Raw genomic sequence first — 27792 nt, 5'->3', positions numbered from 1 at the left:
AAACTGATTTATGCTTTCCTTCCTCACATTTTCATGTTAAGAATACTTTTGGCTCTTAGGCCTGGTATACATATTTCCAGTCACACTCTACCTTTGCTGCTGGTAGTTGTGGAACTTACCTTAGGACCTGCCCCTTTTCTGGCTAGCATCTGGTATGGCCCAATGTGGACAGTGATTTCAGGGAACCTTCAGTTTAAAGGGGTTTTGTTTAATATCACCCTCTATGTACGCATTCCCCTTTCTAGGGGGAATGATGTCTGTATTCACTGTCCTCAGTACATGTTCCTCAGGCAAGTGCACTAAGACTCACATCAAAGTTTGGTGAAAGAAGAAATTCTCACTAGGTTCCTAGTGGTTCACATTAATGTCATAACATTCACAATCTCAAGTTGCCTTGTGTAATCTGAACTCAACTAGGCCCAGGTTCATGCTGTTCTCATGCACTGCTGCTTTCCTTTCACAGGAGAGACACACAGTTATAACCCAGAGCTGGGTGAGCTCCTGGAATCAGTAGCTGAATACAGCCCTAGATTATTAGAAACTACTATACCCAAAATAAATGTAGCACCAGGAAGCAGACACTATGTGGAAGGATCAGGAAGAAATCTTCCATAAGTGTATTGGGAGTGCTACTCAAGGAGCTCCCCTTCACCCTGCAGGGACTAGAGACTCAGGGTACTTAAAATCCCTCCATCTTTTCTAGAGAGCATCTCAAAGCAAACTCGTTTGAGATGCAACAAGGATGCAAAACTGACACTAAATGGCCGGGTGGAAGGGGGAATTTTCAATCCAGGAGACCAATGGAAGATGCTCTCTTTTTGGCTGGTGAATAAGGTGACACAGTGGAGTTCTCTGTTGAGACAAGAGACAATAGGAAGAATTGTGCACTTTGTATCTCAGTGTTACTGACCCTGGGGAATGTTCTCTTTTATTGCTGTTTATTAGTCACCATGGTCTTTGTCTTCACCTGAAATACCAGGCCCAGGGATGATCACTGTTACCTCAGTATTGAGCCTCAAATTGACATTTGAAAGAAGGGGGTGGAGATCCTTGCTATGGTTTGAATGTATCCCTGAAAGCTAATTCATAGGAACTGAATCTCCCATGGATCAGTATCTGGAAGGTGGGGCTTTAAAAATGTGATTAGGCCAGCAGGGCTCTGCCTCCATGAGTGGCTTCAGTGCCCTTTATGAAAGGGCTTTTAATAGTGGGTCTTCACACACATGTTCCTGTGCCTTTCCATCATAAGACTAGGTAGCACAAAGGTCCTTTTCAGTTGCCTGCTCCATGTTCTTTGACCTCCCTGACTCCAGAACCCATAGAAAATGTTTTTATTTTCTTAAAAAGTTGCCTGGTTTCTGAGATTCTGTTATAGTGACAGGAACCAAATTAAAAACAATTGTTACAATTAGGAGTTTTCCTAATAAAGGGAATTATGAAAGAAAGTCACCCTCAATATATGCCACTTTGGCATAAGGATTATTTTGAACTGAAGGCATTTGAGTTTCTGAAATATCTCTTTATACCTAAAAATAGGGCTTTCCCAAATACCTTGATCATTATTAGTACTCACCGAGAAACAATTACATCTCCCTCTGATAAGAGAATTTGCCACCACACTCAAACAGACATTCTCTACAAACTATCTTAATTCCCTATTAAGGTAATTATAAGTTCTCCAATTTCACCACTCCTTTGGAGTAATTAGTTCTTTCTGTGATGCCTCCGTATACACAAAACTTAAAATTCATAAATCTGTTATGCCTTTGGTTCTGTTCAGCTGTTTCCATTTTATTTCACAGTCCCAACCAAGGCCATTGAACCTCCCAAGGCAGAGGAAAAGATTTTCTTTGTTTTCCTGGAAAGCATGGACATATATTATTACTATCTTTCTAAGACATTATTGCATAGCTTCTGAACCATGTCCATACTTCCCACAAGGTTCACCTGTGCACATTGCTGTGGTTCCAAACTTCCTTTCTGCATTTTTGCCTCAAATGTTAGAGAAAGTTTGTTGTGTTTCACCTTTTTTCAGCCAATAATATCCTAACACGTCTTCTTGTGGTTCTGCATATCTTGGTTTGGTGAAGGTTTCCTTAATGACATTTTACAGACATATCTCTCTCTCTTTACACTTTGTTTCCTCTTTCCAATGACAAACGAGGACAGAGACTGTGAAAGGCTCCACATCACATGTTTATCTGTGCCCCACAACTGGCCCTGGGGGGTTGAAACCATGGCCTGGCACCTATACACCTGATATTGCCAGCCTGCCCAGAATGTAGCCAGTTTCAGACTGAAAAAGACGTAGGGTCTCCTCATGGGGAATATGCCATTCCCATGACCAGTCTCTGGCCATTCTCACACGCACACACCACACTGGAATTAGACTGAATTTGAAGACCTGAAGTAGCTCTGATGCACACTTCTTCAGGGGAGTAACTCCTATCAGACTCCTCTTTAGATTCCTAAACTGGAGTTGGTCACCCTTACCACTAGGGGTGCTAATTTCCAACATTTCTGCTAAGATACAAGGCTAGGGTGGAGGGGAAGTGTTGGGGGTTTAGCTCAGTGGTGTAGCACTTGCCCAGCATGCCTCAAGTACCTGGGTTCAATCTGCAGTACTGCAAAGTGTGAATGAATGAATGAATGAAGTAGGCAAGGTGGGTGAGTGGGATAGGACTGATGGGTCACCAGTTTTGCTTTAAACAGCTCTCTGCCCTGGCCTCTTGGTCCTGATAAGGTGGCTGTAACTTTTCCTGTGGGGACAAGGCACTTCTTCCTTCATTCTCCAGACCCACAGCAAAGGAGGCAATTGGAGATGCTTCAAGTACCAGAGAGGGTTTTGGCTAGGGGAGGAACTGGTAGGATAGTGGGGGAAGACTGTAGTAGCCAGCTTGAGAGTAGGTGAGATGAGGGTCCAAAAGGGGTCCCCTTACCTCTCTGGGGCACCTGTCCCCTCCTGCAAACAGCTGAGGTTCATCTGGGAAAATGATGGAATTGATTTGATGGAATCAGCCAGAGGAGTGTGGGAGATCCTAAGGGCTGCTGGAGATGCACATGGTGGAGTCTGCAATCTCCATGGGCATCCCTTCCAGTAGTGCAGCTGTTTGAGGGAAGCATAAAAAGTCATGGGACAGAGCAATTTCCTTCTGTGCAGTGGCACCTCCATACTTTGTAGAAAAAAGTAATTCACAGGCATCAGTCTTACTTGAAAAGTGAGTGGAAAGGGAGGGTTCAAGTACTTCAAACTTTGCCACCACTGCAACACCTCAAAGACAGTGAAGCCATCAATGACTCATTTAAAATGTTAATTTGACAGAACCCCAGCTAAGTAATTAGGGAGCCCTCCTTTGAAGGTTTGGGGGCAGAGTTTCCTGTCCCAAAGGGATGCATTTCTCTGACTTGCCTTAAAAGCTCTGAGATGTATATAAAAGAAAAGGGAACCCAGACCAAGACAGAGGGCTGGCATGCAAGGAGGACCCAGCACTGCTTCCTGCTAGCACAGCTGTTGGTGACCTGGAGGCCCTACTTTTCCCTTAGACCAGCCTGATGCATGCCCGCCTTGGGTGATACTCAGCCTGCTCTCATCACGTGCAGCCCTCTGGGTCAGTAGCTGGAGACTTCAGTAATTGGGGACCCAGACTTGGCCAAGAAAAAGAAAGGTTTGGTTATGTTGGAAGTGCAGGTTTGGGGACAGCCAGCGGGAATGGAAATCTCACTAGCAGCATTGACTCACCAACATTCCTGCTACCTTCTCACATCTGGTGTAAATTTACCTGCTGCACCGCTGATGGAGCCAGAAGTAATGCCTTTGGCTTTGGTAAAGCCATAAACTGGGTTTGGATTTTGCAGGATTTTGGATTTTGACACCAGCAACTGGAATCGCAGATCACTAGCGCCTTACCCAAAAGGAAAGGAGCCTGCTTTTCACCTTAGCACTGCCTTTAGTTGCAAGGAGAGAACGTTTCTCCGCACTCTGGGCGTTCCCTTTCTCAGTCCTAGGCCGGTTGGTGCAGCCTTTCCCAGGTTGTCGTTCTGGGCGTTCCTATTTGCTCTCTGACCAGCAGCGCGCCCCCGACAGTTTTCCCGTCACAGCACATATTCGCACCAAGCCTGGGTGGCACTAAGTCTCCTTTCTTTGCGTCGCCAGATTCTAGATAACAGCACCGTGGTTGGCGCCAAAGTGGAAGGTTGGCGCCAAAGTGGAAGTTTGTCGCTGGCAGCAATAGCTAGTTGAGGTCCTTTTCGGAATCCCAGCACACCATTCTCTCCCGCCTACTTTCTCTTGGTCTCGGCTCAGCTAGTTGCTCCGTTGGCGCGTTTTCTCGGTGGCACCGCCGAATACATAGCTCTGATGGGTCCTAAAGTGCAGTTTCCACGGTTGCCCGGATCAGAGTTCCTTAGTGGCAGCCCGGCTGGCAGGGCCACCTCGCCTGTGTTCCCCAGCCCTTTGGCTATAGCGGCGCCTGCGCTTTTTCTTTCCCAGATCAGTCTTCCCAGCGCTCTCCTCTCTTTGGCCGCCAAAGAACCGAGTTTTGTTTCGGTGGCGGCTTCATCTCTGTCGCAGGATCCCTGTCCTCCCTGCGTCCTGCGTTTATTGGCTTAGCAAGCTTCGATTTAGAGGCGCCTGTGATTTCCATTCCTTGTCCGCCCCAGTACCAGAAGCGTCCTGATTGGAGGCTAAGCTAGAAGCCAAAGCGCTTCCTGGGGTTCCTCCTTGGGTTTCCAGATCCTTGAAGTCCCCGCTTGTCCCTGGCGAGCTGAGAATTAACACCAGAGGGCGATCGCTTCGTCGGAGCAAGTCCGGGATTGGCCATTTCTTAGTGTTTATTCCAGCCTCCGATTTTTAGAACTCGGGTTTAGCAGCAGCGCCTGTCATTTAAGTGGAAGCAAGTTCCGGATTGGTGAGAGTAAACTCCATTTCAGCTTTGTGGGTGATGGTTACGTCGGGTACAAACGTGGGTACTGGCGAATGCCATTTTTCTGAAAGGCCAGTTCAACAATTGTCACTTTAGCACTATCCGCAGTTTCTTTTTCCTAACAAGTTTGGTTTTGCAATGGAGGGCTCTGCTTTGACTAAGTTCGGGTTTGTACCTCCCTGGGAAACGCGATGTGGCCACCAAAGCCATTTCTCTGGGTTGCACCAGTTCCCTTATCTCAGCGGCATGCAGCTGCCTGTGACTTTTTTATTCACGTAGAACCCAGGGAACACCGGCTATTGGGACTTTTAGGCATCGCCAATATCTCTGTCTTTTTAATCTTAGAAAATATAGGTTTAGGCAGAAAAGGTCTCAGATACATCCCACGGGAATATCACAATCCAAGATGACACCATGCAACAAACCATGGTTTGCAGTTTCCTTGTAGGGCTCTCTGTTTTGTTCATTTTGAAGAAATTTTTCTTTTGGTAAATTTTGCCGTGCGTTTTGTAGTGTTTTCGTGTTGGCTTTTAATAATTTTATTACTTTTTTGTACTTACGTAAATGTTATGCTTGTCCTAGGGATTCCCTCAGTGTCGCCCAGGAGCTTTGTGCCTCCTTGAAGGGCACCCCTTTCTGCACAGAAAAGCCCTCTTCACCATGGCTGATTTTGGGACTGTCAGCAAAAGAGTCTCTGCAAAAGAGTCCAATGTAGATAAACTTCCTATTTTCCTGTCACCCTGTTTACTTGGCCACTGGCTGAGAAGATACCAGCACTCCAGGTGCTGGACACCCCCTTACTAGTTTTCACAAACCTATACAGTATAGTACTTTGAAGAAATGTGCAAACAAGGCCTCTGGCCTTGAGCTGGGCTTCACAGAGATGTCTACATTTTTAAGATAAGTTACAAATGGGCTCCATGGTAACAGCTGGCAGGGGGAGGAAAGAAAGGGGAGAAGAAGCTCTCCCCTTCTCAGGTGTTGTCCTTGAAGAGTTAACTTGACCAGAACAGTGAAAGAAAAAGCTGCTTTTATGTGAACTTTTGCAGATTTTGAACTTCTGAGCCCCTCCCCTTACACACTGGGTATAAAACTCTGAAACTCCCTGAACTCGGGGTTCAGGGGATTGATTGATTACAGCAAAGCTTGTACCCTCTGAACCTGGCTGCAGCCAAATAAAACTATTTCCTGCTGTCTTTGGTGCCTTGCCTCATTTGTCCCTATGACAACCTGACTTGTTCCTCCAGGAGCCAGTGTGATGGTTTAGGTGTGCTGTGCCCCAAAAGCTCACATGTGAGACAATGCAAGGTTTGGAGGAGAAATGATTTGGCTTTATTAGCCTTAATTTAATCAATGAATGAATCCCTGACGGGATTAACTGGGTGGTAACTGGAAGCCGGTGAGGTGTGGCCAGAGGAAGCCATTTACTGGGGGCGTGGCTATGGGGTATAGGTCCCTATCTGGCTGGTGGAGTCCCCCCACTTCCTGCTGGGGACCACCACTTGAGCTGCTTCCCTGTTCTGCCTGCCCTAAGCCCAAAGGAATGAGGCTGGCCTTCCATGGACAAGACCTCTGAAACAGTGAGGCCTTAAATAAACTCTTCCTTCTATAATTGTGCTGGTTGACTCCTTTTAGTCACAGTAGCCAAGAAAGCTGACTAAAACAGCTGGGAAGCAGGGCTCCGCCTCCGCAAGGCTAGTGTGCCTGCAGCCAAGTTCTGGTGCCAGCACTGCTCCTAGCCCTACAGGGAGCGGGGTTTCTCACCAGCCCTTGGGGCAGCAGTGCCCAGTGGATTTCCAGGTTGCCATTCTGAGCCAAGCGCCCCCAAACCGTGTCTCCCTCAGGAGACCTGGTGGTTTCCTGTGCAGCTGCTTTCTTGGTCCTAGCACTGCAATTTTCCCAGGGCTATTTTTCATTGAGGAGGTGTTCACTGAGAGGACTGGGCTCAGTTTTTCCATCACAGGTTGTGTTTTCGCCTCCTGTGTGTTTTTGTGGGGGAAGTGTAACCGAACCCCAAGAGATCACCCCTTGGTGACTGCAAAGCCAATCAGCACAGGCAGAAGGCCTAGGAAAGGGCTACTACTTGTAGTAAGCAAGGGGCACGCTGGGGATGATCCCAAACCGGTGACTGGTGTCCCGTAAACAAGGAAGGCTGGGGAAACACTTACTTGGAAGACCTCAGGTATGCAGGTATGACTTGTGACAAGTAGAGGGTGGACAGTTTCCTGTGCATGCTCAGTTGAGAAGCTTAGGAAGGCTGGTTCCAAGAGTTGGGCTGAAAGGTGCTGGGACCCCTCCTAGCCTGAAACTGTATGCAATTGAGTGAAACCTGTGGGTGCTAAAACAAGGTAGGTTTGGGGATCATCATGGACTGTAGCTATAACACCACAACTTGAGCTCCTTTTGCAACTCTTTTATTGCAGCAGTTTGAAATCCATTTCATTATGACATAAATCACAAATCAGATCAGTAAAATGGACATTCCTCAAAAAATTTAAGTAGCCCAGAAAATAAAGGTAATGCCCTAGTGAAGCCAGGAGAATAATCTGGTGAATCAGTCATTTATTCCTGGGTGCTCCTGTGGATATTTGTTAAAGCCTCCATGCCTGTTTTGAATCTTTTCAAGGTGCTTTTGGATTTCACAAGTGTTAATATTAATGCAGTGGGAAGTATATTGGCAATAGAAAACACATGCTTTTTGCTTGGTTGGAATATAACCTAAAGGAATTTTGTTATGGCACACTGATTTTCCTAAGAATTCTATAACCTTTTGCTGGGTGCTAGATGGCCCAAAGAGGTTTCATTAGTTGTGCTTTTTTAGGGTGAAAGACTTGTCATCACATGTAAAAACACAGGCACAAGCTGTCACATTCCTGAGCATGTTTAGTTCCAGACCATGCTTCTTCAGACCTGTGTTCACTGGTGGCAGAGGGAAGCCCTCCTGGGTGGAAAATTTGGCATTATAATGAATTTGAAGCCAGTGGCCTCCAGATTCCTGGTGAAGGGGTGTTTCCAGGCAGCTTGGACCATTGTCCAAGATATAGCCAAGCCCTCCTCCTGCTGTAACCGCTGTTGACCGGTGAGGAGTTCTTGCTTCCCCAATGTTGAAGAATAACACCAAAGAAGCACACCGAGGCAAGGTCAGAGTAGAAATTAGAAGATTATTAAAGGACAGCAGAAAAGACTTCTCCCGGAGGAAGAAGGGGACCCAAGAGGTGGAATCCGTGGAAGTGCGGTTGTTTCCCCTTTTTATAGTTTTGGTGATGGAATGTAGGTTGGAAGGCCCGAGGGGTGGGACACAGGTGGGCCAAAGAAGTAATCTGGTCAGGAAGGACTTCTGAATCAGCACCTTTTTGCTGGGGGCTGTTCATTAACATTTCTTTGAGGTGGACTATTCCATGAGTTGTCCTATGTTTTCCCTGAGTCATTCTCCGCATGGCCTCCATTTTAGATTTCACTCGATTTAGACCCGATTTACCTAACTACACTGACTACCTAATTTTAAATCTGGCTTCACTGCCTTGCTTGGAACTGCCAGTTCTAGTCTCAGGAGTCCCACTCATTCATCCTTGAGGACCAAAGCACCTGAGGTGCCACCGCAGGCTCCTGGGTCTTGTGTGAACTAGGGTCAAATCATGTGATGATATGGGTCTTCCCCCACTTTGGACAGTCTCTTTTGCTTCCTTAAAAACCAGAGAGGAGCCAGCCAACAAGGATTTGTAGCAGACCAGTGGTATCCCAAGTTTCTGGCTCAGGGACTCCAGGCTGAGTGAGTACAAAGCACACCTGCCCAGGGTCCATCCCACACAGTCCTCATCACCACTAAGCATCCACCTCTCATGTGCAGACTTCCAGCTTAACCAGGTCCTCCACCACAACTATAGCAAAGCTTCTTCAAAGTCCCTGTGTTGAGAGTGATGGAGCAATAATGGATACTTGCCCAGCTTTAAGTGGCCGATCCACTGCAGCTCCATGGGATGCGAATCAAGACGGTTCTCTACATGTATATGTGTACTTCTGCTGAATAAAACAGAACAGTGTCCAGTAACCAATCATTCCTATGCATGTACATGTAAGCTGGGATTTTAAAAACAAGAGCCTCAACTTATCCCCATGAGATTTGGCTACCAAATGAGCTTCACAGTCAAATATATACTCCAAACATTAGGTAAAAATGTTTTTGGATTATTGTATTGCTAATAAAGAGTCATTGAACTGTACTCCAAATTCTTCCTTGCAAGAAAGCCACAACCCAACCCACTATCAGGAGTTGGGCGCAGTGGTGCTTGCCTCTAATCCCAGCGGCTCAGGAGGCTGAAACAGGAGGATCAAGTGTTCAAAGCCAGCCTCAGCAACTTAGCCAGGCTCTAAGCAACTCAGTGAGACCCTGTCTCTAAGTAAAATAGAAAAAGGTGTGTGTGGGGGGCTGCTGGGGATGTGGCTAAGTGCCCCTGCCCTGGTACCAAACAAAAAGAGAATGCCTACGGGGCCTCCATTCTCTTGGCGAAAGCAAAGAATATTACATAAATCCTTCTCTTTCCAGTGAGAGGTCTTATTGATGTCAATACCAGAAATAGTTGAGGAGGAAAATGAGAAAAAATTGGGGGAAATAATTCCTTTCCATTGCTTACTGATAGTTTTTCTTATCTGTACCTCCTGAGAAATAAAGTGCAATAAAGTAAATTAAAGACTTTAAATAATGGCATTTCAGTGTCCCTAAAATACATCTGTGTCACACTTCCTAGCCTAGGTCTTCTTTGGAGAAACTCACTAAAATATTCCCTGAAATACTGAAAATGCAAAGTTACCCTTCAATGGAGTGCAACACATGGGAAAAAAGTAGTACTTTGCAATTCACAACAGGGATGTGTATGGTTCTTCAATATTAGAATCCACATCAACAGAGGCCACACAGAGAAGTGTGACTGCAAATGGAGAAGAGGATGTGCTGGAAACTGGGGTCTATCTAAATGCCCTGACATTTTGCAGCAGTCCCAAAGGATGAATCATTATCTCTAATTTTCACTTCCTGATATCTTTGATATTGTGCTGATCATTTATTTTATGTCAGTGTTCTCCTTGCTTCTCAGAATGCAATGGGTGCTCTCAATTCCATTCCCTGTTGACCCTATTGACCCTATTAAGGTTCTGGCACCTTAGCCAATTAATGGATGTAGGGATTCCAAGCAAGACCCTGTCTCAAAAAATAAAAAGGGGTGGGGACTGGTAGTAGCTCAGTGTCATAGCACCCCTGATTTCAATCCCCACTATCAGGAAGAGGTAGGGGAAACTGCACTCTTATGACTTGATGGCAGATTGTCCTGCTTTCAGGCTTGTTATAGTTTAGGTATTAGTTGCCCCCCCCCCAAAAAAAAAAAAAAACTCATGTGTGAAACAAAGCAAGAAATTTTGGAGGGGAAATAACTGGGTCATGCAGATTTTAACTTAATCAATGCATCAGTCCTCTGATAGATATTAACTGGGAGGTAACTATAGGCAGGTAGGGGGTGGATGGATGTTAGAGTCTGTAAACAAGTCAAGATGGTGCTTGGCATTTTGCCAGAGGGAGTGGTTTGAGAAGTAACGCCAGAGCCATTAATTGTGGAGATTCCTTATTGGTTGACTGCTGTATCTAGTTTATGTTAATTAAGATAAGCTGTGTATTCAATAATGTATATATACCCCTCCTGTCCTACAATAAACGGCTCCCACTCCTGCTGTATCAATCTACACAAGTTGCTCGTCACCTCCCGGTTATTTTGCTGCAGCCAGACTGCAGCAGATGGAGGAGGTGGGTCCTTGGTAGCTGCCTTTGGTTTATATTTTGTCCTCCTTAAGTGGAGCTATTTTGTGCTCTCCCTCCCCTACTCCACCTCTGCTCTCTTTTCTGGTTCAATGACCTGAGCTGCTTTTCTCCACCACACAGGATGTTCTGCCCCACCTTGGGCACAGAGCAAGAGAACAATGGAGTTGGTTACCTGTGGACTGACATCTCTGAAACCGAGAGCCCCCAAATAAACATTTTCTCTTCTAATTGTTCTTCTCATATCTTTTTATCACAGCAGTGGAAAAGCTGATAAAACAAACCCAGAGCCTGGCACAGTGCTGGCACATGCTCAGTTCAGCTCAGGAGGCTGAGGCAAGAGGATCAAGAGTTCAAAGCCAATCTCAGCAAATTAGCCAGGCACTAAGCAACGCAGTGAGACTCTGTCTCTAAATATAATACAAAATAGGGCTGGGGATGTGGCTCAGTGGTCGAGTGCCCCTGAGTAAATTTCTGGAACAAACAAAAAAAAATGGGGCCAGACTGCCACAACTGTCCACCTCAGTCCTGTTTCCTCTGGTGAGCTAGGTTGGTAGAGCAGGATTCCCAGAATGGGAACTCAGAATGGAAAGGACATTTGTGTAGAAATTTGTCTGCACCCAAGGGAGCCAGAGACTATGCATCTCCAGAACCCAATGTTTGGAGGTGTGTTTGGAGACGAGAGATGCTGGAGGCCTCAGGGCAACTTGAGGCTCACATGTGGCCCCCTGAGACAGACTCAGGGAAGAAGTGCCGGGAGATCCAGCAGGATTATTCCCAGACTAATTTCTCTGGGTAGCTGCCTGTCTGCTAGCTAGACCAAATGTGTGTAAATAACAGGATATCTATGGCCCCTGGCCACCCCCTTCTAAGAAGGAACAAGCCACCACCAGCCCCATGCCTAGTAGAGCAGAGCTAGAGAGGGTCCTGCACCCATTACATCACAGTATAAGACACCAATTTTTAAGTACCATCAAATAGCATAAAACTAAATAAATACAAAGATCTAAGTACTGTGATCAGTCAGGCTTTATTAAATCAACAGTGATCTATATGTAAATCCATTGATTACTTTACAGTAGTAGGTTTGTCTCAGATGAAGCTGTATTATACTTCCAACATGGAAATGATATGAGGGAAAAGAAAGAAAGAAAGGAAAGAAGGAAGACAGAACCTGCAAAAGATATGTCCATTTTACTTTTGTTCCCATTAAGTTCTTCTTTCAATTCATGATACTCATCATTCACTTTTACCACCAAAGAGTATTCAAGAAACCTCCTTGAAAAAGTGAGAGCTGACTTGGCCTCCATTTCAGAGAAGCTTAAAATAAAGGCTGCAGCAGTTTGAGAACTTGCTGAGGGTCACTCATCTAGAAAGCCATGCAACTGCTCTGTGACTCAGTTTGAGACTTTAGCTTCTTGCAGTTGCACACATGTACACAAATTCTGAAATCCTTTTAATTTAGCACTCTGGAACCAGAACACTAAACTGGGGAAGTGAAAGACCACAGCAAGACTGACCTGCCCTGCTCCTCAGCATCCTAAGTCACCATTCACACATTTCCCTTCCAGACTTTCTCTGTTCAAAGAACAGGGTTCTAGACTGTGCTCCAAAACTAGCAATGTGATTTGGTGCAATAGTGAACCAGCTGCCCCAAACAGCTTTCCTCTCACAAATCTGGTGGGAATTTTTCTTTCAAAATCTTATGCCAGTCTCCTCTCAACCTCCATAATTTCATCCAGGAGGATAAGATTCTGTGTGAATATCATTAATTCTGTTTTAGGAAGTAATTTGCTCCAAAGACTGCACTCCCCAACCAGCTTTCCGGAATCTAGATAGGACTGCCCAGGGGATCAGAAGGGAATACTCAGACAAGTGCTCATGATTTCTCACACCAATCCCCTGCCATAATCTGTGTAACCTGTCAGAGAGCAGTATGTGGCTGCAGGCAGTGGTCCTGGGAGTTCAACAGACCAGGTGGCAGAACTTCTGGGTTCAATATACTGTGGAACATGGCCACCCGCTTTCTCTCTGGACCTGGATGATCTGCCCTGGGTTGACCAGGAGTTTCACTGGAACCTGATTTCCAACACCACTGTCCCTCACCCTCCCCTAAGCTCCACACCCCCAGCCCATTGCCTAGAGCTTCTTCCCTGGGACATCTGTGGAAACTGCTACTTTCCTCCCAACTACTTCCTGGCTTGGTTGTTGAGGGAATGTTACTAAGGAAACGTGAAGCCCTGTGCCTGGCACTCAAACCAGCAGAAGAAATCACGGGGTTTAAATTAAAAAAATAATAATAATAATAATAAGTCGTGAAAAAACATTTCTTCATTGCAATTAGGAAACAATACAAACCAAACACATCCATTCAAGGCCAAACTCTCCAAAAGAAAATTTAAAAAGCAAAACATCTGGGCAACCATTTCCATAAAGTGAAGCTGCACACCTGGGGCAAGGGCTGTGGGTGGAACTCAGTGTAGCATGCCCCAAGCCCTGGATTCAATACCCATGCACGGAAAACAAAAAACAACACCCAGTGCAGTCTGGCAATATCAATTTTCCATGTAGCATACTAAGCCAACGTTGTTGCTAACTGGGGTTGCTGGATAGGCTAAATTAAAAGGATTTCAGAATTTGTGTACACTTGTGCAATTGTGACTGTTGCAAACTGTCATGCAACCAAGAAATCCTTGGCGAGGGTAAGAGAAAGCTGGTAATGCCTAAGTCATCCACCAATTGGGTATTCTGTGCAACTAAGAAGTCTGAGGCACTGCTTGGCTAGTACTGGTTTCCTTCCACTAAGTTCTGACCTGAAAATGCAACCTTGGGAGGTGCTTCAAATCTCAAGCATACCTAGCTGGATTTGAAAGAAAAAAAGGAAGGAAGGAAGGAAGGAAGGAAGGAAGGAAGGAAGGAAGGGAGGGAGGGAGAAAGAAAGAGAGAGAGAGAGAGAGAAAAGAAAAGAAAAGAAAAAATCTTTCACCGGAACTTACTCAGAAAAAGAACATTTCACAGCACAACTAAGAAATCACAGGCAAGGAATAAAACAGAAACGTGTTGAACTTAATTCGTTCACATTCAGAGGTGGAAAATTCTGAGACTAGGCTAAGTTGGATCTCCTGGGCCTACCCGCACTTGCCTGGACAAAGAAATCTCAGATATGGCCAAAGGGAGTCCTGCTACACTTAAGTAATGGTAGCACTCACCTTCAGTGCTAAACCTTGCCTTCCACAGCAAACCTAAGTGGAAAGACTGCTAGACATGCAAATCAGCAAGGAATCTTTCCAAACTGGTGATCTGTGCACTTGTCCCATGTGCTCAATCACCTGGTCCTACCAAGAGAAATCATAAGATTGATAACCACCCCCGCAGGACTTTTGACAGAATCAAAATTACTGAGCGTGAAACGCAATGGACCGCGTTCCTTAAAAAAACAAAGACATGAGAATAGAAATAAAACGAACTGGGTGGGACTGAAAAAAAGACAAAAATATACAAAATGCATAAATACTTAAACCAAATCAGTATGTAAAATCAGCATGGTGGCTCATGCCTACTGTAATCCCAGCAACTTGAAAGGCTGGGGATCATAAGTTTGAGGCCAGCCTCAGCAATTTAGTGAGCCCAGTCTCCCAAGCAACTGAGCGAGAGGATGTCTTCATAAATAAATAAATATTTTAAAACCACGTTGTAATAACGAAAGGGATATGAAATGAGCAAAGCCACGGCATATGTATATTTATATTTATATTGCAAATCGCGCTAAGTAACAAAACTTAATGAGTATTAAGGATTAAAAAATAAAATCGAGAAACCAATTCATTCTTTGAAGCTACAAAATTCTGAGAGTGATTCTAAAATCGTACATGTCATATCTAAAAGTTGAAATGGATAAAAGTTTAAAGTTATGGAAGGGAATGTGTAATAGGACGAATACAAACGTTTGAAACAGAAGAAAACGGCAAGCAATAGGCGACCTGAAACGTTACAGAGAATCTTCAGGAGAAAGAATTTTTAAAAATTGACAAAGAATAACTAAAGGCAAATCTCAGTGCGTTTTGATTTCCTAGTGAAGTCGTTTTGTAACCCAGAATCTTTTCACAGAGTAAGATCTGAGCAGCTCCTTCTCTGACCTAAGGCTGCCTCGCTGCCAGAGAAGGATGGGCAGCACCCCCAGGCATTGAGAACTCGGGGCGAATCCACCAGGAGGGCTGAGGAAAGCAGGTGCGGGTTCCACCAGTTGGAGGAGACAGGTCCGGAACTGAACCAGAGCCGGCTCAAGGGCACTCGGAGAGACACTGGTCCGCAGAGGTCTGGGTGTTTGGCGGCTTGTCGCCAGGGTAGGGGCTGGGGGCTGCGTCCTTGGCAGTGAAATCTACTACAGCTTCACTACCTCGGGCTCTTCCGCAGGCTCCTCCCCATCTGCCTCCAGTTTCTGGCGTCGCAGCTTCCCGGCCTGGGTTGGTTCCCAGGATCTCTGTACCCCGCCCCCCCCCCCCAATCCGTTTTGCAGGTGGCCCCAGCGCCCCCGCCAACAGGACTGGAGAGCCGCTCCCAGTCGAAGTCACAGTTGTCATCGGGAGAACTCTCCTAGGACAGGGTTGCAAGGGAGAGGACAAGACCACCAGCTTCTGAACACAGGCGGAGGCCGCGCCTCTGGCGCCACCTCCACGGAATCTCAAGCTGCTTCACAGGGCCCAGAAAATGCTGCTCCATCGCGTGAGCCTCAGAGAAGCAGGACAGAAGCCTCTGCGCTGATGGAGAGAGGAGGCAGAGCCTCCCACCATCGTGTGTTTCTGTCCTCCAGCGGAGGGCGGAGACAAGCCTGAGAGGCTAAAACGCAGTGACAGCAAACTCCAGGAGCTCAGTAGACGAAAACAATACGATAGAAATTTAGATCGCACATAAAACGGAAACGATTAAACGCTACGGGAAAACGTAGCCGAATAACAAACGAAATACACGGAGCTGAAGGGAACTGAACTAAGAAATCCAGAGCCGGCTCTGCGGCCGGCATCACTGTGGTGGTTGCACAAATCGCCTCCTGCCCATTTATGCAGTATCCTGCCAGCATTGCACCTGGCCGCTGTGCCGACTCAGGCTCTCTTAGAACCACAAGAGTGTCCTGTTTCTGGCACCAGTTTCCTACCGAGCCATGGCATTTCTCCCAGCTGGGCCTGTGGATGGAACTGCTGCACCCTCTCCCAAAGCTCTTGCTTCTCCGTGACCAACCGACTAAACGCAGCCCAAAGCGGTTGTTCTTTTGACAACAGCAACGCCCTTCGCTGGAGCCTGGTGTCTCCTGCGCCACTGCGTCTGGGTTCCCAAGCCGCTAGGCACAGGTCTCATTGCCAGGAGACCTAGGGGCCAGGCAGTGATTGCCATAGGTTCAGTTCCACTTCAGCTCCGTTTATTTGGGTTTGTTATTCGGCTACGTTTTCCTGTCGCGTTTAATCATTTCGGTTTTCTGTAGGAGACTCCACCCGCCAGAGAGCAGTGTATACCCAATAGCCACGCCCCCGGGGAATCCCTTCCTCAGGCCACACCCCACCGGCCTCCTGAGTCAATCTCATCAGGGATTCATTCACCCAGTAAATCAAGGCTAATTAAGCCCAATCATTTCTCCTCTAAACTTTGCATTGTCTCACACGTGAACTTTCGGGGCACGTCACATAAACACAGGCTCCTGGAGGAATAAGTCAGGAGGCACAAAGATTTCCAGACTGCAGATGGCCATTGTTGATTGCCCAGTTTCTGGTCAAGTAAACCAATCTAATCAATTCTCCTTTGATAATCATACTTCCTGTTGATTCTGTTCCTCTGGAGACCCCTGACTAATACAAAATTTCCTTCCCCAAATTTTGGTACTGAGTGATTTTCATGGTTATTCACATCTATGTATTTTCTACTTTACCTTGTGCTTTTTTCTTTGATCAGAAAATTATTTGAAATGCTTTTTGCTTTCTACAAATTTGTGAATTTTCATTTCCCTTTTTTATTACTGATGTCTAGCTTCCTCCTATTGGTTGTTACAAAGACACTGACAACTATCTTTAAAATATTTTTTAAAAATCTCCACTATAGGTCATGAATATCTTTCATAAGAAACTTGACATAATGTGCTCCAAAGAGCTCCAAATCTTTTTATTATATTAGAGATTTGTTTTTCAAGATATGAATTGGATGGAGTCGGGTATGAGGTCATAGATCAATGAGATTGGGTATAAGGTCATAGATCAATGAGATTTTAGCATGAGATCTGAAACTCAAAACTCATTTTCCCATTTTTAAATTGCTTTTTGGAAGTATTCTTAGTCAGAAGTATTCTATCACTCAGGAAGAGTTCAGGCAGGAAAAGGGTTAAACCAAACCATGTTGAGAGAATCTGGGTATTGTGCTGACAACCCCGAGAAAGCCAGAAGAAAAATGTGACTTACATGCAACAAAATGGCCTCCCAGTTACAGAGACTAACAGATGATACGTTTTTATTGTTGTTGTTGTTGATCTCATTAATTGAGCTTTGTGATGTGATTTTTTTTTTTAGGAATAAAGTGAGGTTCCCAGTCTGTGGTTTGGAACTCCCAAGAGGCCAGTGGAGTATACAAACGCAAAAGGTGCTCCCTGCTAAGTCCCACATACTTGGTGGTACCTGGTGTGAGGCCCACAGTGCCAAGGATCAGCACTTTCCCATCTACGTGCCACCAGATTGGAATTCTGCAGACCAGATGCCTGGGCCCTGGCCACTTCCCTTCTATGTCCACCAAGAGGATAGCTCCTATGACAGCCGAGACTTTGACTGCAACCTGCTTTCCACACTGCAAGGACGTCTTTGCTGGGAACAGTCTGAACAAAGTGACTTTCCCAGAGCACAAGGTACCTTGTTCCAGGACACAGAGCCTCCTGTCCTGCACAAGGCATCCACAACACAGACCAAGCCCCCAGTGCCCCGCCATCGACCACCAGCTGGGGCTCCCTTTTTGTGTTCCCAGTGCACCTGTGAGGAAAGTCTGGAGCCCAAGACCTCTGCTGGTAGTGATCCTTGTAAGAGACCTCTTCCTCCTGCCCCTGCAAGCCACCATGGGACTAGCCAACGCTGCTGGGAATGGATCCGGGCCCTTCTGCACAAGATTCTCTGAGGCTGCTTGAGTCTGCAACTTTTGGGGCCCAGAAGCGCTGGGATTTCCCTTGTTTGGAGGAGCATTTTGGAACAGATCCTGTAACAGTAATGCTTGTGAGTCTGCACCCATTGGCATAGATCTTCCAGAAGACTTCACCCAGAATATTTTGCTGCCAGGGGACTTCCAAGGAACTCTACTAAAGCTGGCCTTCTTGGGTTTTAAAAGTTTCAACTTGAAATCATACTCTGGTTTTTACAACCTTATCAGATACATCCTCAGTACTTTTAGATAACAAATACATCCTCAGTAGATTTTTGTTCTTATTTTGACACATGATCTAGTGCAGTTGCAAAAGCTTCTCTTGAATCTGTAATTCTTTTGCCTCAGCCTCATAGGTCACTGAGATTACAAGCCTGTACTACCCTGACACATATTGCAAGATTTATCTTTACAATTAATTTAATATTCAGGGAGCTGGAGTACTGTTTCTCAGTGATATTTTACAAAATATCTAAATGGAGCTAAATTTTTGCTCCAGTGAAATAACTGAAAAAGGACAATTATGTAAAGTAATTCTAATGAATATATTGCAAGTGACTCTGCTCTGCTAAATGTGCTAATATCTTTAGTATATAACTCCGGGAAGAAAGTGGGTTCAATAAGTTGTATGAGTATAGCATCTATTTGATAAGACTCAAAGCAAGGGATACCTTCGATTTGCATCAGAAACATTACACTCTGTAGTGCATAAGACAATGGAGCAGCTTGGGTTTGAATCAACACATGAAATGATATTTCATAGGTTTTTAGGTCCAGATATACAAGTCTAATCCCTTGGATTGAAATTTATGTTTGTATTTGCACTTGGAATTGGTCTCCTGGGTTGAAATTTCACCCTGAGCTCTTTCCATATAGTCATAGTTTGGCATTCTTATTTCATCGATAAGGGCTCCCTCTCCCTACCTTTCTCCTTTCCTTCTTTCCTTCCACCTTTCTTTCATTCTTTTTCAGATACTGCACACAACTTTGATGGATCCCAAGCTCCAGGATGACTACTGTGACTTCTATGGCCAACGCAGCTCCAGACACTGGCTTATTCCTGGACCTCTATGTAGTTTCTTCTTCCTGAATCTTGCCCTCTGCTACATTATCTTCTAGCAATCTAGAGCTCTATTCAGTGATGTCCTCACCCCACCAAGGTTTCACCTAATTCTGACTGCTGATATGTTCTTGCTTTAAAATTACATGAGTGTTTCTCCTAGAGCAGAAAAGTAATGAGGCTTGGAGGTGGTATGAACCTGGAATCTGGAAAGGAGAGCTCAGATTACACTGGGTATCCAGAGTTCCTTACTGTTATGGTGCTAAGTGGAACCATAAAGAGATGTTATGAGGTCAAAGATTTGAAATCATAATTGAAGATTCAGCAAGACAACAGATTGGGATGAATAATAGGGAAGAAAAAAATGGATATGAATGAGGTAAAGAGGAAACAAAGTACATGAGAACTGTACATTTAATGCTTTTCAACATACTAATTATTGATAATTAGATATAATCAATGACATTCACCCAAAATTAATTACAAAAATGCTCAAAATTACAGAATTCTTTTCATATTCCCTCAGACAAATATATAATACTACAAGCTTCTTCAGTAGGAAAGATAAGGCTAGCCTCACTAATGTTAGACATAAGAAAAGTAAAAGAAACACACGTTTATATGGCATATTCAAAAGTGCTAAGGGGCTAGGGATGTGGCTCAAGCAGTAGCGCGCTTGCCTGGCATGTGCGGGGCGCTGGGTTCCATCCTCAGCACCACATAAAATAAAAGATGTTGTGTCCACCGAAAACTAAAAAAATAAATATTAGAAAAACAATTCTCTCTCTCTCTCTCTCTCTCTCTCTCTCTCTCTCTCTCTCTCTCTCTCTTTAAAAAAAAGTGCTAAGGATTTTTATTACAGGTCTAGGGATGTAGGTCAGTGTTGGAGCTCTTGCCTAGCATGCATAAGTCCCTGGATTTGATTCCTACTTTATAAAACAGAAGAAGAAATTTTCATTATAACCCATATTGTTAAAAAGTTAGCAAAAATATGTTCTTCAAAACTGGTTGTTTAGTAGGATACTTGAATATGCAACATAGCCATGTGTACTAACAAATTTAAACACTGTTTGACACAGGAATTCCATTTTTTAAAATTTATTCCACAGATTCACTCCCGAAACAAGAAACTCTATGAAATAAAAGTGGCTTTTTTTCATAGTACAAGATAAAAATGATCCATTTAGTTAGAAAGAAGGCAACACTTAGAAATCAAAAGGGAATAGATTGTATAGAGGTTCTAGGACATATTAAATGTCTTTATAAGTCCAAGAGGTAGAGAATACTATGGATTTTGCATCTATGTACATGTTTATAGTGATGCAAACATAGCTTCCCATTGACATGGAATCATGAAGATTTTAAATCTCTAAACCAACATAATGATGCTACACAATTTTACAGATTTTATGTAGAACCTTCAATCTTTCACTTTCATTTCTTTCGGTGTCTTCCTGGAAATTATTCTAATGAAATGAAATTTAAGTAATGACTTTTTTAGCAAAATATTTGTAGAGTCACAAAAACTACAAAAATGTACTGAGACTTTAGTCTGCAAAATGGATGCAAATGATATCAAAAGTAATTCAATTAAGAAGCTTATTAAATTATGAAATGGATACAAAAAATACTGAAGATTATTAAAAGACAAACTTTTAAATCATACAAAGATTAATTAAGGTTAGTTAAAGATTAGTTACATAAAGGTGTCATAGTACAATTAAGTGGGGGTCTAGTCAGGAGATACCTTCTTCTCTTCCTGGTACAATTTCTAAATCAGACCAAAGCACTTGGCCTCTCCCTGTGTTACTTATCAAAGGCTAAGCCTTCCTCAGGCTGTGGAATAGAAACAGAACCTGTGGCCCTCTGCCTGTTGCAAGAACCCACCCTGACTTTTGGCCCTAGGCACACTTGTAGCTTCAGGGACTCATTCCTGCACTGAAAATCCAATGAATATAGTAAATTAAAAATCATATCCCTTTACTATGGTTTTAAGACAATATGTTAATATTATGTATCAGATGTTATATTAGGTATGAGATTTAATTGTTTTCTTTCAGTTTTACAAAAAATGAAAACAATTTTGTAGGCCCCTAAAGTATTGTAAGGCCTTAGATTACTTTGTCTAGTGGGTGGGTAAGACCTGTCTGGTATCCTAGGGATCTGTGTTAGCAGCAGCTGGCCTCTGGCTCTACAGGGGCCAAATTATAAACCCACTTTAAAGCAGAATTCACTTGGTCCTGCATGTTTAAGATGAAACTTTGTGAGGGACTCTTTGCTTTTGTGTGTTTTCATAGACTCCCAATGATAAAAACTCCTCCTCCTCAGATCTTTGTGACAAAAATTTGACAGTAAAACCCACACTGTGGCTTCTTTCCCTCAAACAGAGATTTCTTTATGAATCATTTTCAATTCAAGATCATGAGACTCTTGATTGTATTTCAGGAAAACAATACCATATAGAAAATAAACATAATCTCCTAGGAAAGTCTTAAATTTTTTAAAAAAGGGCTGGGTTGTGACTCAGTGATAGAGCACTGCCCTAGCATATGCGAGCCCTGGGTTAGATCCTCAGCAGCACATAACATAAATAAATAAAAATATAGTTATTAGGTCCAACTATAACTAAAAAATAAATATTATTTTTTAAAGCATAATTCCTTTCAATGTAAGATTTTGAAATAGAGTTAGTGATTGTGAAAGTCAGCCAGCTTTGTGTACTACCTCTATGCAATTGACCATTATCAATCCCTAAAATGTCTGTAAGTCTACTACTCCATCATTTATACTACTCAGAAGGTTGAGGCAAGAGGATCACAAGTTCCAGTCTAGACTCAGTAATTTAATGAGGCCACAAGCAACTTAGTGTGACTCTCTCTTAAAAGATAAAAACAGCAGAGGATGAAACCCAGTGTTAAGGTGTCCCAGGTACATTCCCAAGTACCAAGAAGGAAAAAAAAAATTAATGTCAGTTTTTCTTTTCTATTAATTTATTCTGCTAGCATTATTTTTTATCATGTGCTATGCTAGGTATTTCTTCCCATGATTATCAATACTGATAGCATAAGTTGTATAAAGACTTTTAGAGAGTTCTAATTTTGTTTTATGCAAATTTAACCAAAGGAAAGTACAGCTAATTATTTGGCTAGGCTGTGTATGTGTGTGTGTGTGTGTGTATGTGTGTGTGTGTGTGTGTGTAAAAACAATGAAACTTCCTCAAAAATGAAAAGATGTCCTTTTTTGTACATCTACTTTTGTAACGTATAAAGTCTCCCAAGGTCTGGAAACTTTGGGCAGTGGCATATGTAGTCATGTCTCATTGTGCTTTTTTTTTTTTTCTTTCTTTCTTTCTTCCCTGTGGTGGTGCTGGTGATTGAAACAAGGGCTTCACACATGGTCAACAAGGCCTCTACCCCTCACCTCCATCTCAAATATTTTTTGAGACAGGAACTTGCTTATTTACTGTGGCTGACCTTGAACTTGTTTCCCCCCTCCCTCAGACTCTAAGTCCTTGGGACTACAGGACTGAGCCACTACACCTAGCTTCCTGCCTTTCTTTATCATGGAGCCTAATCCTCCAGTTGTTCTCAAGTTTCAAAAAAATCAACAAGGAGAGGGAGAGGATGAAAAGCTGATTTAGACTTTAAGTCTTTAAAGTGAGGGTGATCACATGGCATGTTTCTCTATATCTGAACCACAAAAACACTCTAACTCCTTTTTGATCCTCTACTCCTATTCCATGCCATGGACAATTAATCTGATGAGAAACACAAAGCAAACAGGTCTAATCCCACTGTTCAGGAAGACCTAGCACCTAAACCCCTCTAAATCCAAATCCCCTTAATCTAAAGCCTACTGCATTTCAGGGAACAGGAAAATTTAAAAGTTCATGTCCATCCTAATGAAGACATTTACTTCCCTTAAAGCTCAGCCCAGTGTATAGTAATTTATTTTCATTTTTTGCTACAGGATATTGCTCTGTTGTTCAGAGTGGCTTCAAAGTCCTGGGCTCAAGCAAGGCTCCTGAGTCTGAGCCTCCTATGTAGCTTGGACTACTGGTACACATCATGGCACCCTGCTGATGATAGTTGGCTAAAGCAACCTGAGCAAACTGATATTTGCCATGTGACCCCACTGTCGTGAAGGGCAAAAGGTGCAACTTATGCAGTCCTGGTGGAGAAACAAATAATGTCCATGCGCTTCTGCCATTTTCAATGCTTTGTTCACTCATATCACTCAATGTAATTTTACTCTATAGGTTCTTAATCAAGGAACTGACAATCCTTAATGTTAGGCACTGCAATAAACATAATCAATTCACAGTAAACAATTTTAGATTAATTCTAAGCACTGAAAACACATTTAATCATGACAGGCTCATGAAAGACACTCCCTCTGCATGCTAAGCTGAAGTGTCAAATCAAACATCTCAAGCTTTGGGCTCTAAGTCCAGCAGATGCACACTTACTCTGACTGTGGAGGTCAGATCAGGAACCAAGGCAGGCTTCTCCTAGGGTGGAGCTGATGTCTGGCTGAGGAGGCAGTCATAGGGAAAAGTTCTTTCTCACCAGAGTTAAGAGGCTGCTGTAGAGTCAAGAGCTGTGAGAACAATGCTGTGAGGATCGGGCAGATGAGAAGAGTTGGGATGTCAGTCTAGGTCCTCATCAAGCTCTCAGGCTTGTGTGCATCTGTGTCAGCTGGCAGAATATCTGTTTATTTGACCCATCATTTATACTAAATTTGGGGGCTTCTTACCATCCTTTCAATCCCTATCAACTGCCACCAGGTTTCTCAGTGACATCATTTGCTCTGGGGTTAAACATCTGGTCTGGTTATTGCCACCCTGATTTTCTTGCTTTTTGCTCTCATCAGGGTGAGGGCAACATGGGAGAGACTCGACTCTGAGCTTGTCAGAGTAGGGAGAAGTGAATAGTTTGTGTTTGAGGGCCATACTAGAGGGCTCTGTAGGTAGGCATGCCTGGTGAGACTGCAGGTTTCAAACTGGAGGGTTAAAATGGAGTTGCTTAGGTTAAGGCCTAAGGCCATCCTTACACCCACCACTGGACAGAGCCTACCAGGGCAGGAATCTGTAACTGCCTTGACACGTCTGACCTAGAGCTGATGTCTTGGATTCCCTGGTTGTCAACTCAGAAGGCCCAAAACTAGAGATTTAAATTGGTCTCCTTTCCTAGTTAATGTAACTGGAGACCATTTAAAAGACACTTATTGATGCTGGTTCTCTCCAGAGCTCAAGAAGGTCACATTCAGTTATGAAGAAACACCAGCAATCGGCCACCCAACTACACATTCTGTTAGCACACTACCCTCATATCTCCAGAGATGCCCTTGGGTTCAGCCCATAGCTCTGAGCTGGGTAATTATCTCCTTCTTGCCCCAGACCCACCTAAACATCTTCCCACCCTGACTCACCCTCTTAAAATCAATAGACAGACAGTGAATAAAGGAATGGCTTTAATCATCACAAAAAATTCAATCAGATTAGAAACTATGAGAATTCTCAGTCCATCTAAAAGAAGAGTTTCTTATCAAATTAATTACACAAAGAAGGAAAATTTAAAGTTCAAGACCAGTCTCAGCAATTTAGAGACATCTTTCTTTTTTTTGTTTGTTTGTTTGTTGTTGTTTTGTTTTTCTTTTTTTGTGCATGTGTTTGTGTTCATGTGTGTGCATTTTCTTCTTCTGGTTTAGGAAAAAATTCTTTTTCAGTAAGGATCATCTCAGTGGGATAGGGGGAGTTCATGTACAGGTTAATCTGGCCATGAGCTCTGTAATTGTGGCAGTATATCTTGGTTCTTTGCTCATTTGGATACATTAAATGACCAAAAACCCACATCTAAAACCTCAAGTTCAACATTACTCTCTCCATATTTAAGAATGTCTGCCAAAATTGAGCACTTTTTTTTTTTTTTAATCTATAGACCCTCATTCAGCCCCACTCTTTGGTCTAGACACACCAATCAACTCTACCATTTTAACAGTGGAATGGCAAACATTTTTTGTTTGTTTTTGTTTTTTTTTGGTTACTGATGACTGAACCCAGGGGTACTTAATACTGAGTTAATCCCCAGGTCTTTTTAAATTTTCTATTTTGAGTCAAGGTCTCACTAAGTTGCATAAAGCCTCACAAAGTTGCTGAGGATGATCTTGAACTTGGGAATCTCCTGTCTCAGTCTCTAGAGCTGCTGGGATTACAGGCATGAACCACTATGCCAAACCACATTGTTTCTTTAAAGTGACATTTTTCAGACACTTGGTGGCCCTTTGGATATGCATACCCTTGATGGCTTTGGCAGTTTCTTTGTGTCTTAAAAGTGAACACAAAGATTTGAACCTCTTGATTTGTAAGATTTTGTGGGGTTATGTGCATCAAGACAATAGTGAGCTTTTTCACAGATCACCTTGGACAAGTTATAGGAAGAGGAGTGATTCATTTTTCAGGTGATTATATTTTCACTTGATGTAAAAAGCTTCAGGGGATATATCTAATTTTATTAAGAAGGAATTTCAACATTTTAAAAATTTTATTTATTAATTTATTTTTGTGGTAGCATTGGGAAGTGAACCCAGAGCCTCATATAGGCCAGGCAAGAACTCTACTATTAATCTGCAATCAAAGCCCTTCTTTGCGAGTTCCTAAGATCTTTTTATGTACATTTCATCTGCGGCTTTGAACTCTAACATAGTAGTCTCTGATGTGCCTCAGCACACCCTACCTCTTCATTCTCCTGCAGTGGACATTCATGTTGCTGCTATCCCCTGTCACCACACATAATTGTCCCTATGCACCTGTGGGAGAATTTATCTAGGGCAGGTGCCCATAAACATAACTGTTCCCTCAAAAGCGTCTTACCGGAATTTTGCTGAGCATTGCCAGATTGTTTTTTAGGGTGAACACTGCATTTACATTCTAACAATAGTGTTGTGCATTACTGCATGCACACATTCCCCCCAAATACTTGGAGTGACCCAGTATTCTGACATTTGCTGGGGCTTTGTGGTTTGCTTTGGGATTGATGGCCTCCTGATACAGTTTTTTCTAATTTCTTAAATTCTCTCTTTGTGAGTCTGTTGCTGTGTGTTTTTGAGAGATATTCTCTGATGTTCAGTCTTAAATATGTCTTTGCTTTTTGAACAGATTATGAGTTATCTTCATCCCTCATGCTTAAACTGAGTGTGGTCAGTTTCTATTCCTAAAGGCAAAAGGAACACAAGTGTGCCTACCTTTCAGCCTGTTACAATTTCTTTTATTTTTATCAACTGCAAAAGAATAGACATAGGTTTCATTCATAAAATATACATTTTCTCCATAAAAAGTATTAAAATATTTCTGCTTTCAGGATGTTCTTATCAGGTTAGTTTTACATTTTGATTTGAGCAAAAATATGAGTAAAGAAAATGCCTTTTAAATTTTTATTTTGATATTTTACAGTTTTCCTTTCATATAAGCTTTTCAATCAAAAAATAAATTGTCTAAACAGACATTTTTAACATTTTCTATATATATTAATTGCATTAATACAGGGATCCAGAAACCGGAGGCAGAAGTTCTGCCTTCTAAGACCTCCTGTTTCTGGTGAGTATTAAATCATATCTGAGTGACATTAGTCTGAAAGGGACCAGTTTCTGGGAAAGGCTGTGCTGGGCAGGGGTAGTTGTGTGAATGCATTAGAAATTGGAGATTTCCAGGCCCTTCCTTAAGTAGATGCAGAATAAAAGTACTATTCAAGGAGACACACATCCCACCTAAGAAACTCCCACCACACATTCTTTTCTATACTTGGATTGATTTGTTTGAGGCCAACAGCTGGGACTCCTTTGCATTGCTCCCCCTGGATACCTTCCATACCTCTGCCCACCAAAGCAAGAGGAACCCTTCTCTAAGGCTCTGATATCAAGTCCACAGCACAGCTCAGAATCAGAGCTTTGTCCCCCACCCCTTGCAGCACCCCTCCATCCTCTCGTCTCTCTTCATTCTGTCTACTGTTGAGCAAGTGAACCAAATATTTATGAGGACCTGTAAAAACAACATCAATTGCTTATTAGAAAGTAAAAAAAGAGACACGTGTAAGAGAGAAATCTTATATTTGTCTGAAAGAGGAGAATAAATAGAATCTCTCAGATTGAACACTCAGTACTCCTAGGACTCAGTGGTCATGGGCCAGGGTTAAAGATCAGCATGTTTCTGGGCAGCCTGTCTCCAGGACTACATGAATGTGACCAAGAGAAGCTGCCAGGGTAGGCGACTTCATGGTTGCTTTGCAGCATGGCACTCTCCTGAGGCTGAATTTGAGTTCTTCTGTGTCATGGGCATAGGGTTCCAGCGAGGCAGGCAGGAGGAACTAGGCATGTTTCTTAGTATCTGGGCTGCAGGCAACTGACTACGTCAAGGGCAGGCCCAATATAGCAGCCCCCATGGCCTAGATATCAGTTCCCAGTAGAAATGTAGGCTGTGCCAACAGGGTTCTTCCTAGCTTAGGATAGAAGGGGAGTAGCCATGGCCTAGAATCTTCTGAGCTCAGTGTCAAAAGCAACTGGGATCTCAGTGTCATCTCTGCAGGATCCAGAGCCTGCTTCACACAGGAGTAAATGGTCCATGATGATTTTGGCCTCTAGATCAGGAAAAACAGTGTTAGGGCTGAGAGAAGTGGCAAAGGATTGACTGGCTGCTAAGCATTCAGATGCTTATATATGGCTCTCTTGCACAGTCTTAACGTAGAGTTCATTATGTTGGGTGATGATGGTACTCTTGGAGGCAAGTTGCTTCAGAAGGCTGGGTCTGATGAACTTCAGTAGAAAAGCAGTCATCTTCACTTGACTATCCTGTA

The sequence above is a fragment of the Marmota flaviventris genome, chromosome 5 (assembly GCF_047511675.1).
Source record: "Marmota flaviventris isolate mMarFla1 chromosome 5, mMarFla1.hap1, whole genome shotgun sequence".
Lineage (NCBI taxonomy): Eukaryota > Metazoa > Chordata > Mammalia > Rodentia > Sciuridae > Marmota > Marmota flaviventris.
The sequence above is the reverse complement of the archived record's forward strand: the minus strand, read 5'-3'. Positions refer to the sequence as shown.